This window comes from Macaca mulatta, chromosome 18 (assembly GCF_049350105.2).
Source record: "Macaca mulatta isolate MMU2019108-1 chromosome 18, T2T-MMU8v2.0, whole genome shotgun sequence".
In the NCBI taxonomy this organism is placed as follows: Eukaryota; Metazoa; Chordata; class Mammalia; order Primates; family Cercopithecidae; genus Macaca; species Macaca mulatta.
Window position 1 is genome coordinate 37,731,899 of NC_133423.1, and position 13,294 is coordinate 37,745,192.

General features: G+C 41.5%; 1 pseudogene; it reads right to left on the minus strand.

Moving 5' to 3' along the window:
* Window positions 1–12,688, minus strand: LOC144336457 (uncharacterized; annotated as a pseudogene).
* Between the last annotated feature and the right edge of the window lie 606 nt (window positions 12,689–13,294).

Sequence of the window (13,294 nt, forward strand, 5' to 3'; positions counted from 1 at the left end):
CTAAGGCGGGTTGATTACCTGGTCTTCCTTAAACTGGAGGCTCTTGTTAAACTCACTTTGCTTCCTGAAGAAAAGCTGGGCCAAGATGCGCTCTGCTGTAGCCTGGATATAATCGTCCATGTCAAGGGTTTGAAGCTGATAGTGTAAACCAAAAGAAGGTATGTCAGCATCTAAAAGAAGATATGTCAGCATCTAACTACTCAGATCCCTGCAGAGATCTTACAGCTGTCAAGGCATTTCCCCGCAAGCAGAGGGAGCCAGTTCCCGCCTCGGCCAGCCCAGACTGGGGCTCCCACAGTGCTTGGCTACCTGCACAGCTATTGAGAGGTGACAACATGCTAGCGGCCCTCACTCTCGGAGCCTCCTTGGCCTCCGCGTCCACTCTGGCAGCGCTTGAGGAGCCCTTCAGCCCGCCACAGCACTGTGGGAGCCCCAGTCTGGGCTGGCCGAGGCCGGAACTGGCTCCCTCTGCTTGCGGGGAAATGTGGAGGAAGAGGCGTGGGTGGGAACCGGGGCTGCGCACCGCGCTGGAGGCCAGCGCGAGTTCCGGGAGGGCGTGGGCTCGGTGGGCTGGGCTATCGGAGCGCCCGGCTGACGGTGCCAGCCCGGGCAGTGAGGGGCTTAGCACCCAGGCCAGCAGCTCCAGAGGGTGCGCAGGGTCCTCCAGCAGTGCCGGCCCGCCAGCGCTACGCTCGAATTCCCGCCAGGCCTTAGCTGCCTCCCGGCAGGGCAGGGCTCCAGACCTGCAGCCCGCCCTGCCCGAGCCTCCCCCAACACCCGCTTTGGGCTCCTGCGCCTCCCGAACCTCTCCGACAAGCGCCGCCCCCTGCGCCTCGGTTCCGGGTCCCACCAACCGCCCAAGGGCTGAGGAGTGCAGGCTCGCATGGGACTGGCGAGCAGCTCCGCCTGCAGCCCCGGCGGGGGACCCACTGGTTGAAGCCAACTGGACTCCTGAGTCTAGTGGGGACTTGGAAAACCTTTATATCAAGCAACGGGATTGTAAATACACCAATCAGTACTCTGTGTCTAGCTCAGGGTTTGTAAATTCACCAATCAGTACTCTGTATCTAGCTAATGTAGTGGGGACTTGGAGAACTTATCTGTCTAGCACTCAGGGTCTAGCTCAGGGATTGTAAATGCACCAATCAACACTCTGTCAAAATGGACCAATCAGCTCTCTGTAAAACAGACCAATCAGTGCTCTGTAAAATGGACCAATCAGCAGGATGTGGGTGGGGTCAGATAAGGAAATAAAAGCAGGTTGGCGGTGTCAGCAGCAGCAAGCTGCTCCTGATCCGTTCCATGGTGTGTAAGCTTTGGTGTGTCCCACTTTACAATAAGTCTTGTTGCTGGTTATTCTTTGGTTGCACACCCACTCATCATGAAAGTCTGCAGCTTTACTCCTGAAGCCAGCGAGACCACGAACTCACCAGAAGGAAAAAACTGTGGACGTGTCTGAACATGTGAAGGAGCAAACTCCGGACACACCAAATTTAAGAACTGTAACACTCACCGCCAGGGTCCGTGGCTTCATTCTTGAAGTCAGCCAGACCAAGAACCCACCAAATCTGAACATACTATGACCTCCTGGAAACGGTCATCTTGTGTACCAGTTTCACGTTGCCATGGGGAGCTCACCTTTTCAACTCTGGGTGGTAGGGAGAGTCTGATAACTAGAGGGCCTGAAGCATCTGAAATTTTCTTTAGAAGGGATGGATGGAGCAGGACCTAGAGACAAAAGGACTTCTCAGAATTCCATGCCTAGAGGCTGCCAAATAGTTGGTTCTGGTGCTCTGCAGTCAGAGACTGATGGTCTCTCTCCGCTGGGGGCAGTAATCACCCTCTGCTGGGCCGGGATGTTCAGTGGGCTGGGTCTGATTCTCTGTGTCTGTCTTTGCGTATACGGCTGTTGCTGTCCTTATTCTTCCCACTCTTGACATTCTCTTTCTCAGTCTGCTTCTCAGTTTCTCTGTGTGTGTGTGTGTGTGTGTGTGTGTGTGTGTGGCGCGCGCCTACCTCTCTCAATGAGTGTTTCTCCCTGTGTTTATTATGTTTGCACACCTCTGCACATCTGCCTCTGAATCTGTCTTGTCTGCATGTGTGTGTGTTTGTCTTTATGTATGTTCTTGTGTCTGCCTGCCTTCGTGTATAGGTCTGTCTGTATATTGGCAGGCGTGTTTCTTTCCTTCTGTCTCTCTGTGGGTCTGTGTCCCTCTTTGTGTGTATGTCTGTGTCTCCTACTTGTGTATGGTTGTGGTGTTCTTTTCTTTGCGTCACTCCCTTTTCATGTCCGTTTTCCTGTGTCTTTCTCTTTACTGGGGCTGTGTGTCTGTGTGTGTGTGTGTCTCTTCCTCTCTGGGCATCTCTCCGTGTATCTATCACTGTGTGTGTCTGTCCCTCTGTATGTGTGTGACTCTCTCTGTGTTTCTCTCTGGGTATATGTTCCTTCTGTGTCTCTGCCTGTCTATCCTCCCTCCCTCCCTCCTTTTTCTTTCACACTCCTGATGCAGAACACATCCCTGGTCACCCCATCAGAAGCACCTCCCATCACTTCCTCTGATGGGGGTTGGCGGATTATCCTCCATCAAGGTACAAATCAGACATTCCTGAGGGTGGGTGAGAAGTGAAAAACTTCCTCCTACCCCCAAATTCTGATTCATTTATTTATTTCCTGTTGTAAATCAATTCTTGTTTTCTTTCATTTAAAACTTCGTACTTTAGGTGGCGGGCGCCTGTAGTCCCAGCTACTCCGGAGGCTGAGGCAGGAGGATGGCGTAAACCCGGGAGGTGGAGCTTGCAGTGAGCTGAGATCCGGCCACTGCACTCCAGCCCGGGCTACAGAGCAAGACTCCGTCTCAAAAAAAAAAATATTTGTACTCTTCTAATTTGGGATTTGTATTTAATGGTTTTCAATTGTCATTTTTATCTTTTATAATTTTAAGCTTTAATTTGTTTATATTAGCCTTTCATGTCACATTAAATCTTACTTTGCCTCCAAAATAATTTTGATTTTTAACATTTTGCCTTTGTCGTATTTTGCACATACATAACATTTTTATTCTAATCATTTTTCTATTCTCTTTTCTTACTTTTTAAACTTTAGCTTGCTATCTTTGAGTTTTCCCTTATTTTCCTATTTATATTTTATTTGATCTGATTTTGCTTTATGATTTGTTCTTATTATGGCTATTGAGAATGATGGCCAAGAGGGTGGCAGTCACAGTGAGACCCACACCGAAATTCGGGGTCACCAGAATCCTCCTTCCCTGCCATCCCCTGCCAATAACACCTACAGCCAACTTTCTGCTCTTTCTCATATAGCTCTCCATAAACCTCTCGCCAGGTAGGCCTAGGAAGGTTTTGAGACCAAGGTGCTAGAATTTGCCAGTCTCTCTCAAAGAATGGAGGGGGTCATCCTGGGAAATGAGTTTCACCAGGATCAGGTCCACCTTTTTGGACTTAGGCCCTGTTGAGACTACAGAATTCACCTGTGCTTCTCCCTGGAGGCCTTGTTGGGTCTCCTTGTAGGAAGAACCACGGCGAAGAGAAATGCCTGTCTGTTCCCAGACTCACCCTAGGGGTGCCCAATCAGACTGTTTTACTTTCCACCCAGTCTCAAAAAGCAACCTAGTCCTAAGAATTTTTAAAATCTAAATTCCACAATGTATCCCTCTCTCAAACCCTTCATTTCATCTAATTAAGGAGCCCAGGAGTGAATTTTTTAAAGCAAATAATTATTTAATGCAGTGAACAATTTATCTTAGTCTATGTTTTGTATATACAGGTCATCGTAGATTTCCCAAAATAAAGAATGAAAGGGAAGAAATTCTACCTCGGTACTCCTGAAGTTTCTCTTCGTATAGAAGAAACTCTCTCTCCCTCCCCCTCTCCCCACCCTTTCCCCATCAAGTATACTTGAAAAGTAAGTTGGGCATGCTCATTTCATCTCCTCTCTCTTTTTGCTTGGGAGCTGGCAAACCTTCCAAGAACATGCACTTTTACTTTATGCCATAAGTTATACAAAGACCTGCCTCAACATGGGGAGGCCTATCCAATTCTGGGGACCACTATTAGGAAACCCACCTGCCCACAATATTAGTATATTCTCTAATATGTGATTTATTACTAATAAAAGTGATTTGGATCTCTATATGTTGACTTTTTAATCTTTATTTCTAGGTTCAAAATTTCAAGCATTGAGAGAGAATGTGATATATTGGATCCCTTTTTAAACAGATGAGAAGACTATTAGATTCTCCTGTTCACATGTTAATTCATCCAGTTTATTTATTCATTTGTTTAATACACATCTACTGAGGGCTCCCTTTGGTCCAGACACATTGCTTACCAGAATATTGTGCAGAACACTGACACTTGGCAATCTCTCTCAAGCTGGCTTATTCTCACCTGGTCTTCAGGGTTGTAGGCAAGAATGAAAAGCAAATCCTAATCACATGTGCTCTTAATGTAATGCTGGGTTCCAATAGTGAAAAATACCACATCTTCAATGTGAATGTTGAATTCTATGGTACCTTGAGTGCCAATAATCCCCACCTAAGGAGGAAAATGCTGTCTATTTAACTTTAAGCAAATAAAATGTACACTTGTTGTCTCGGTGAAATTATTGATCACACCCCTTTGACTCTCCAGAGAGCCTAATTTGGATGATCAATTATATGGATACTATCAGAAAATCTAATTCATTATTCAATCAAATATTCATTAAGAATAAGTGTTAATAGGGAAGAACAGATGAATAAAAGCACGTGGTTATACAGGAACTCCTTAATAAGGGTAAGAGTGGAAGGTAGAGGCCATCCTTCACTCCTTCACATAAAATCTCCTAGCCCCACAAAAATCAAAAGATAATAAAGTAAATGTTCCCTAAAATGTATTAGTGAGTTCAATACACAGAGAATTATGAAAAAGGGTATCAATCACCATGTTCTAATTAAGGGTTACAAATGATGTTCCCTAACACAACAGGCAGAAGATTTACATTTCAGTGTTTTACCACCCCCGTGCCTTCCTTTGCACTTGCTTAGCAAAAATCATCCTTCTAGGATAGCAACTTCCTAACAATCTTCCTTAAAAGGGGTTAAAAAGTAAATTTGTACTCAAATGCCCACACACAAACACAACAAAATGAAGTCTAATCCTTGAAATATAATTAGTGAAAAATCACAATGCCCTTTTCCAATTTATTAAAGCCTTCACTTCTAAAAACATAAAACAAGACTTTTGCTATGATGACATAATGAGTAAATTCCAGTCTGGTTTTAGTTCTTTCTTTTAAGATGGAGAAAGGTACAGACTTCTTAGAGAAGCCCATTCCATCTGTGTATACTATTGTTGATTTCCTCAGGGAAATCCATGAAACTCTGGAAGAACCACAGCCAAATCATTATAGAAACATGCTACACAGCTTGGCTTTTCTTATGGTACCCATATAGTTGATCATCCAAACCAGGTTTTCTAGAGAGTTAAAGATGGTGATCAATAATTTCACCAAGACAAGTATACATCAGGGATGCCCTAGACAAACTGGAGTATGGCCACCCTACTGATGCTCCATGTCTCCCCAGCTACCCACACTCACATTGCACTGAGAGGCAATCTGTTATTTCACACTCTCCCAAGGGCAGCACCTTCCACTGAGGATGCAAAACTGAAAAACCTCAGCAAGCGTTCCAGACCTTCCATCATCATGATAACATCTTTACCACTTCTGAAATATTCTTAGCCTCTTTTCATGCACATCTTGAATCGTTCTGTCTCATTAAACTCAGAAGCTACCTTGCAGGATCTTCATGGTTTCCTCTGTAGCAACTGTGCCCACAAAGCCATTAGGACTGAGTCATTCTATGTTATTAACAACTGAAGCAAAACTAAAAATACCTCCCATTTGCTTCTTTCTGCATTAAAAAGCAAATTCCCCCCCCCCCGCAAAAAAATGTTTAGAGATAAATTACCTTTCCACATCCACTTAACACATAGTGCATTTTGTTTGCATTAAAATGAAAATGTGGCTGTCATAATCCATTATAATTCTGTTACAAATTCTGAGTGTACCCAAGGTGAGGGTATTTTGATGCTTACAAAAAAAAAAGGAGGGCCGGGTGCGGTGGCTCAAGCCTGTAATCCTAGCACTTTGGGAGGCTGAGACAGGCGGATCACGAGGTCAGGAGATCGAGACCATCCTGGCTAACCCAGTGAAACCCCGTCTCTACTAAAAAATACAAAAAAAAAATAGCCGGGCGAGGTGGCGGGCACCTATAGTCCCAGCTACTCGGGAGGCTGAGGCAGGAGAATGGCATAAACCCGGGAGGCGGAGCTTGCAGTGAGCTGAAATCCGGCCACTGCACTCCAGCCCGGGCGGCAGAGCGAGACTCCGCCTCAAAAAAAAAACAAAAAACAAAACAAAAAAAAAAAACAAAGAAAAAGGAAAAAGAAACCCCATTAGCCAACATCCTACTTAGCAACTTAGCAATTCATAAAATCATAATAATAATTAATATTTATGCAGCCCTCACCAAGAACATGCAATTTTCTATGTCTTTTACATTTATTATGTCACTTCTTCCTCACAACAACCTTATAAGTTCAGTGGCATTATTCTCCCCATCTTACAGATGATGGAATTAAAATCTAAGTTGGTTGAGGAATTTACATAGGTCCTCACAGCTAAGAAATGGCAGAACTAGGATTTGAACCCAGGGAGTCTGACACCACAATGATACAATATAACCAGTTGAGCATTTAAAAACAAATGAAAAGAGAACTCTCACAGGCATCCAGTCTTTTCATTAATATAATTATCTATAACCAGAGAAGTTTAGTTCCTAAATCCACATTGAAGCCTCAGTCAACCACTGAAAACATGATTGCATTATCTGCAGCAAATTTCTTCCCATAGAAAGAATGGGTGAGTTTATGACCCTTCAGAGATACAAATTATAGCAAATTTTCTGTTAATTATATCATAATCTTTCTGCCAATACATTATAATTTCCTGTGGAAGACCTTGATTAAGGAAAATAAAAAACAACTCAACTTCAACAAGATTTTGTCATTAGGAAGAATATAAGATGTGCTTTTGAGTCCATTATCCAACTTCTATTATATATACCTACTAGTCAATTTTCCCTGGACTTAGCTGACTGCTGCCCTAGAAACACAAATACTCATGCTCTCTTTGTGTCATACCTTCAGGGTGATATGTCTTTTGAGATATGGTACATAATACATACCTTCAGGGTGATATGTGTTTTCAGATATGGTACCTACCTTAACTTGCCTGGAAGCAATGTCTCAGTTGCAGAAAAAAATACATCATCAACATTCAAAGTCTGAAGTTCATCATGTGTGGAAAAGAAGAGCAAGGAAAAACAGTCTTCATTCACCACATTCTTTATCCAGTATAGTATATTTTTAGGGAAGAAGATTACTTGGCCAGCTATAACATTGTATGTGTAACTACTTAACCATCATCATCAACCACCCCAATCTATGCTGTTCCCTGAAATATAAGCAGAAAAACAAAACCAACATCACTTTGGAGCAATGTTTCTCAACATCTTTCCATTACTTTCCAAGTTATGCTTTTAGACTTTTCTTCTATTACCACCCTTTGCAATTTTAATACCATACATATACTGTAGATCAGTATACTGTATAAATCTATTGTTTATATACTCTATGCATATCTATTCTTTATACATAAAAAGGGTAAGACTTTTGTCTCCCTCAAAAGTTGTTACCCCATTGGGGGCAATATCACCTCCTAATAAGACTGCATGTTTTACACTTTGGTAGGCTGAGGTGGGTGGATCACTAAGGTCAGGAGTTCAAGATCAGCCTGGCCAACATGGTGAAACCCTGTCTCTATTACAAATGCAAAATTAGCCAGGAGTGGTGGCGCATGCCTGTAATTCCAGCTACTTGGGAGGCTGAGGCAGGAGAATCACTTGAACCCGGGAGGCAGAAGTTGCAGTGAGTGGAGACTGTGCCATTCCACTCCAAACTGGGCAACAAGAGCGAAACTCCATCTCAGAAAAAAAAAACAAAAACAAAGACTGCATATTTTAAAGTTTAAAAAGACTGAAGTCACTTGGGTAGGATGTGTGCATGTTCTTAGTTCATTGTACAAGTAGGAATGTATGTGTTTGTGTGTATGTAAGCATACAGATATGTGTGTGCTTTCCAGATAAGAAAAAGTCTACATACAATTTTAACAATGACAGCTAACATGTAGTGCCTTTAATATATGTCAGGTATTCATGTGATCACTTTACTTGATTCAGCCTGATTATTCCTTACATCAATCCTATGAAGCATGGTAATATTATTATCCCTGTTTTACAAAAGAGAAAACTTTGGAGAGAACATATTTTCCAAGATTACTCAGCTAGTCAATGGAAAAGCTGAGATTTGGACCCAAGCAGTCTGGCTACAAAGTCTATACTTTTTATTCATACTAAACCATATTTTGATTCTGCTTCTATAAAATTATATACTTTCTCATTCTCTAATCTGTTCCTCAGCATTACCCTGTGAGGTAGGCAGAGAAGAAGATACCATTATTTCTGTTTTATCAGAGACTCATGGTCACAAAATGGAGCAGCCACAGTGGCGGACAAAAAAGAAGTCTTCGTTCTGTCTACACAGACATGTATAACTCGAATCCAGATTGGTATTAAAGATGCAGGGGAAAGGTGGCCGTCTAAAGAGCTCTCTCTTCATCCACAAGCAAGGAGCAGCGGCAATGTGTACCTATTCATATCAGGGCACCAATTACTCCAGATACAGAGCAGAGATTACACAGGAGTCAGTAGGATCTTCGCGTTGAAGCCAGGCACACCAGCCAGCTTGCCTACCCTACTCTCAGGGTCCCTTCCAAAGCTTCCATGAAGACACTCAGAAGCAGAAGCAATCTCCCTGGACGATAGGAGTAGAGGGACTTCTTCACATACTGTTGCTTGGTTTCTTACCCTGATTGTGAGAAACAGTAATCTCACAATTTTCTGGGCATCCAGAGAATATTCAACTCCATATAGCTCATATTATGAACTCTCAGGACTGCCTGAACAACCTCCTCAGGCTGAGCTGGGTCCCGGGGCCTATTTTCTACTACAGAAGGCTCCAGACCCATTTCCCTAGCTTGGAGTTTCTTTTCAGGGGTCCCCCGCTCCCCCGAGGAAAGTCCACTGAGCTGCCTTTTCTTCTACTGTTCTGCTACTGCTCAGTCAAGGCCATGAAAATGAATCTTTTAGAGATTATCCTCTTTTACATATTTTATCTAGGTGGAAAAAGACAAGAAGTCAGAAAACATAAGCTTTGTCCCAGTGAATCCAATGACGACAGTTTATCTTTAGAAAACCCAACTAATCTCTCTGGCCTCCTGTTCTCTTATAAGAAAAAAAGAATAGTTTGGTCGGTCTTATATAAAGGAAACTCTAATCTCTCTCTCTCTGTTGTAAATTCTAAAATTGAATGCATTGTCCAAGAATAAGAAAGAGGGCTTTCTTAACCACAACAAAAACATCATGTAAAATCGGCTACATGTCTTTAACTAGATTGCCAGGGAAAGACCAAACTCTGAAAGTTCTGTGAGGGCTTAGTCACTACTGCTTCCCCAGTGTCTGGAATGCAAAAGGAAACCAATAAATACTTTTGGGAATTAATGAATTATTTGAAATTCAAGTAAGGACACTCATTTTACCTCCAGCTATCTCTATTTCACTAGACTTCAAGAACATTCTGAAAAGTCTGAACCACAAAAGGGCATCCAATTGGCCTGATCTTAGACTCCAGACTGAACACAGCAAACTACTTTGTTATTCCGATTGCTGTTATTTTCCTTAGAGAAAAGCTGTTGTTTCTTTGATCATTAAATCAGAGCTACTGGTTTTAGCTTTGGCTCAGAGGACCAAACAGTGATCTTATTTTAACAATAGTGTGTGAAAAATGATTTCATACTGAAGAAAAGAGTTCAAAGTGATGCCGAAAATAATTTAAACAAACAGACTAGTGCTTAAAGGCATAAATGTTTGTCTATCTCTTAGTTAAGCAGATTTAGTAACAACTAAAATAATATTCTCAGGACAAACAACTTAGATGCTTAAGAGGAGAGTGTGGGCAAACTAGTTATACCTGAGCAAGACAGTCATGTTCATTGGCGTTGAAGTGCCAATGAAGGGCCTGGAGGCCATTGCTTTTTATCCTAAGGGTCCCCAGAGTCATTTGTGATCTCTGACTGTTGAAGCTGGTGCCAAAGGCCTCTTCTTCATTGCTGAGATAGTCTTTGACATTGTTCCTGTACCGGGCCCACTGGATTGTACCACCAAGGAACTCAAACACCTGGAAAATCATAAACAATCCACCATAAGCATGGAGGCCACCTCCTAAGAGCATGGGGCCATCATGGCCTATAGAATAAGAAGGAGGCAAAAGGGAAAAGGCAATGGTGGTGAGGTGAGTTTTGGAGTCCCAGAAAGGAAGAGGAGGAATGGGTCTGTAAGAGTCCAGGAATGGCAATAGTAACACATGCAGTGCTCTCAGTCTAGACCCTGTTAGACATTTAAAAAGACACCCAGGGTGGCAAGAGAATAGGGAAATTTCCATTTGTCCACGTGCAATTCTCTACACTAGTCAGACATGGAGCTATCTACTGAAGAACATTTCTGTCTGAGGTCAACACCAACGCAACTGTCCCCTCTTCTCTATCTCTCATCATCTTTCATCCTGGCTCACAGTTCATTCCTTCCAATAGAGAAGAAAGCTTAGTAAACATGCAATGGGAAGGTGATTTTAAAGTTTCCATTAAGAATAATTATTTTTCCTAATGTGTGTGATTCATACTTTGGATTTAGGTAAGTTATTAAGAAACTGAAATTCTGGATCAATAGCTTTTGATACTATGGGAATCATTGTTTGCAGAGGCCAGGCTTCATGTTTGAAATGAATGTCTGTAAGAGTTGCTAATATACACCAAGGAGAGAATCAGCACTCCTACTGCTGTGGTAATCATGGAGGCCAAGAGACACATCAGGAAAATGCTTACCCGTGACCACAGCCTCTTCTTTTCCTAGGGAAAATTAGAAAGCCATTATTCTCTACTTAAGACACATTAGAAATATTGCCTCCTTTCTCGGTTCTTAAATTTTTCTTTATACTAACTTCAACTAAAATTCACTGACAACCATGATGAAAGGAGCTATTTTTAAAGTATACTTAAAATGTATGTTTTAATTATTTCATGTTAAATCAGGACATGATCAGAGCAGGGGGTACTACATTTCTTAAGATGATAGCTGGCTTTCCTGAGCTCTGTATTAAGGGTCTTAAGGGGAACTAGTCTCAAGATATAAACACAGAAATTTTGCATTGTAAAGAATACTAAGGATTCCAGCTTAGCTTCTATGTCTCATTTTCTTGATGAGGAAATTGAGGCCCAGGGTGGAGCAATGACTTATGGAAAGCTGCACTATTATCTGTAATTGTAGGTGAAGAAAGAATTTCTCCTGATTCCTCTGTTATGCCACTAAGTCAAAGTACTATCACTGCATATCATTTCAGGATCATTAAATTATCTTTTTTGTTTTAGAAATGGAGTCTCGCTATGTTGCCTAGGCTGGCCTCAAACTCCTGGCTCAAGAGATCCTCCTGCCTCAGCCTCCCAAGTAGCTGGGACTATGTAAGTGCACAACACCCAACCAGATCATTAAAATGTAATACTTATGAACCAGCATTCTCAAAGGAAAGTTTACATTTACACACAACTGTAAGGTCACATTTACATTTTTAAAAGAAAATGATAGCATATAACTTTATATGTCTAAGAGTAATGCTTTGCTAGACATTAGTATTTCTTCCTTGATCACTGGCCTTGATCAGTGTTTCTCAAACTTTTTTTTTTTTTACTACATCTACATCAAGAAATACATTTCCCCTTGTGATCCAGTACACGTAGATATATACATGCACAAACACACACACACGTACATACATACACACTACTGAAACAAAAGTTTCACAAAACAATATTTGTTATTGTATTAATTTTAAAATGACAATTCAAATCCACTATATAGATTTCATGACTAATGGATTACAACTTGGAGTTTGAAAACCTCCTGGATCCCTTTAAATAGAAGAGAGGAAAAATTATTATTCTGCCTCCCCAAACTGATAAAGCAAACACTAAAAGAAGGACAATGAAAAACCAGCTGCACAAAAAAATAAATAAATAAGTTTCCCCTTTTAACTTGTCTGAAATTCACCGATCTGCATGATTAAAGACATTGCCCCTAGAAAGTCCCTAGTTAAGAGGCATATATTTTACCTGGTGATAAAATCCATTAAGCCAAAAGCACTCATTAATACTATAAGCAACAATTCAAAGGGAGTTGGGCCATTAAAGAGCTAAATGGGGTGTGAGTTTAGAGTTTATGAGAGAGGGCAAATCGAGAAATGTTCATAGCAGGAGATGCTATCTTTCTGAAGAGGGCCACTTAAGAAGAGTTGATCTAAAGAGGGGTTCTTGCCTGAGCTCTGCATAAGATCTTGGAGGGAACTAATCACAATATATAAATCCCCATGTTACCATTCTAGAGATAGTGTTTATCGTCCCCATAGACAAACTATTCTGCGTTTCATCTTCATGCATTTCCAATACTGAGCTGTCCATTGGCAAAAAGGAACAATCAATTCACTGAAAAAGAAAGGAGGGGAGAGGAAAAGATAGCTCTAGCAAACTGGGAGATCCCAAAGGAGAAGAATGAAGATTCTTAACTAAGGGTGTACTTGTATAGAGCTGAAAGTGAAGGACATGAAATAAGGAAACTATCTATTCAATCATAATCTTGGGTTAAAAAAAAATCTTTGACAGAATTGCCAAATGAAAGACCAATAAAACATTTCCTTTGGTCCCCAACTCTTTGCTCACTGATGACACATATAGAGATAGTAACAATAATAACCCACACTTATCTCCTTCTCTCACTATGTGCTAGGTACTGTCCTGAGTGTTTTACAAACATTATGTGATATCATTCTTACAGTGATTATCAGGTGCTATTATTATTCCCATTTTACAGATGAGGAAGCTGAGGTATAGGGAGGTGTGGTAACCGCGCCAAATCACAAGACAGAGCCAGGTTAGTGTTGGAGCAAAGCACCTTTTGTCATAATATTCTTCCATGACATTGGTTCTTTTTGGCATCTGATGGTGGGGGCTTAGCCTAGTAAACTCTTTTTTTACTCGAATCAGTCTTGTTTCTTAATAATGTAATTT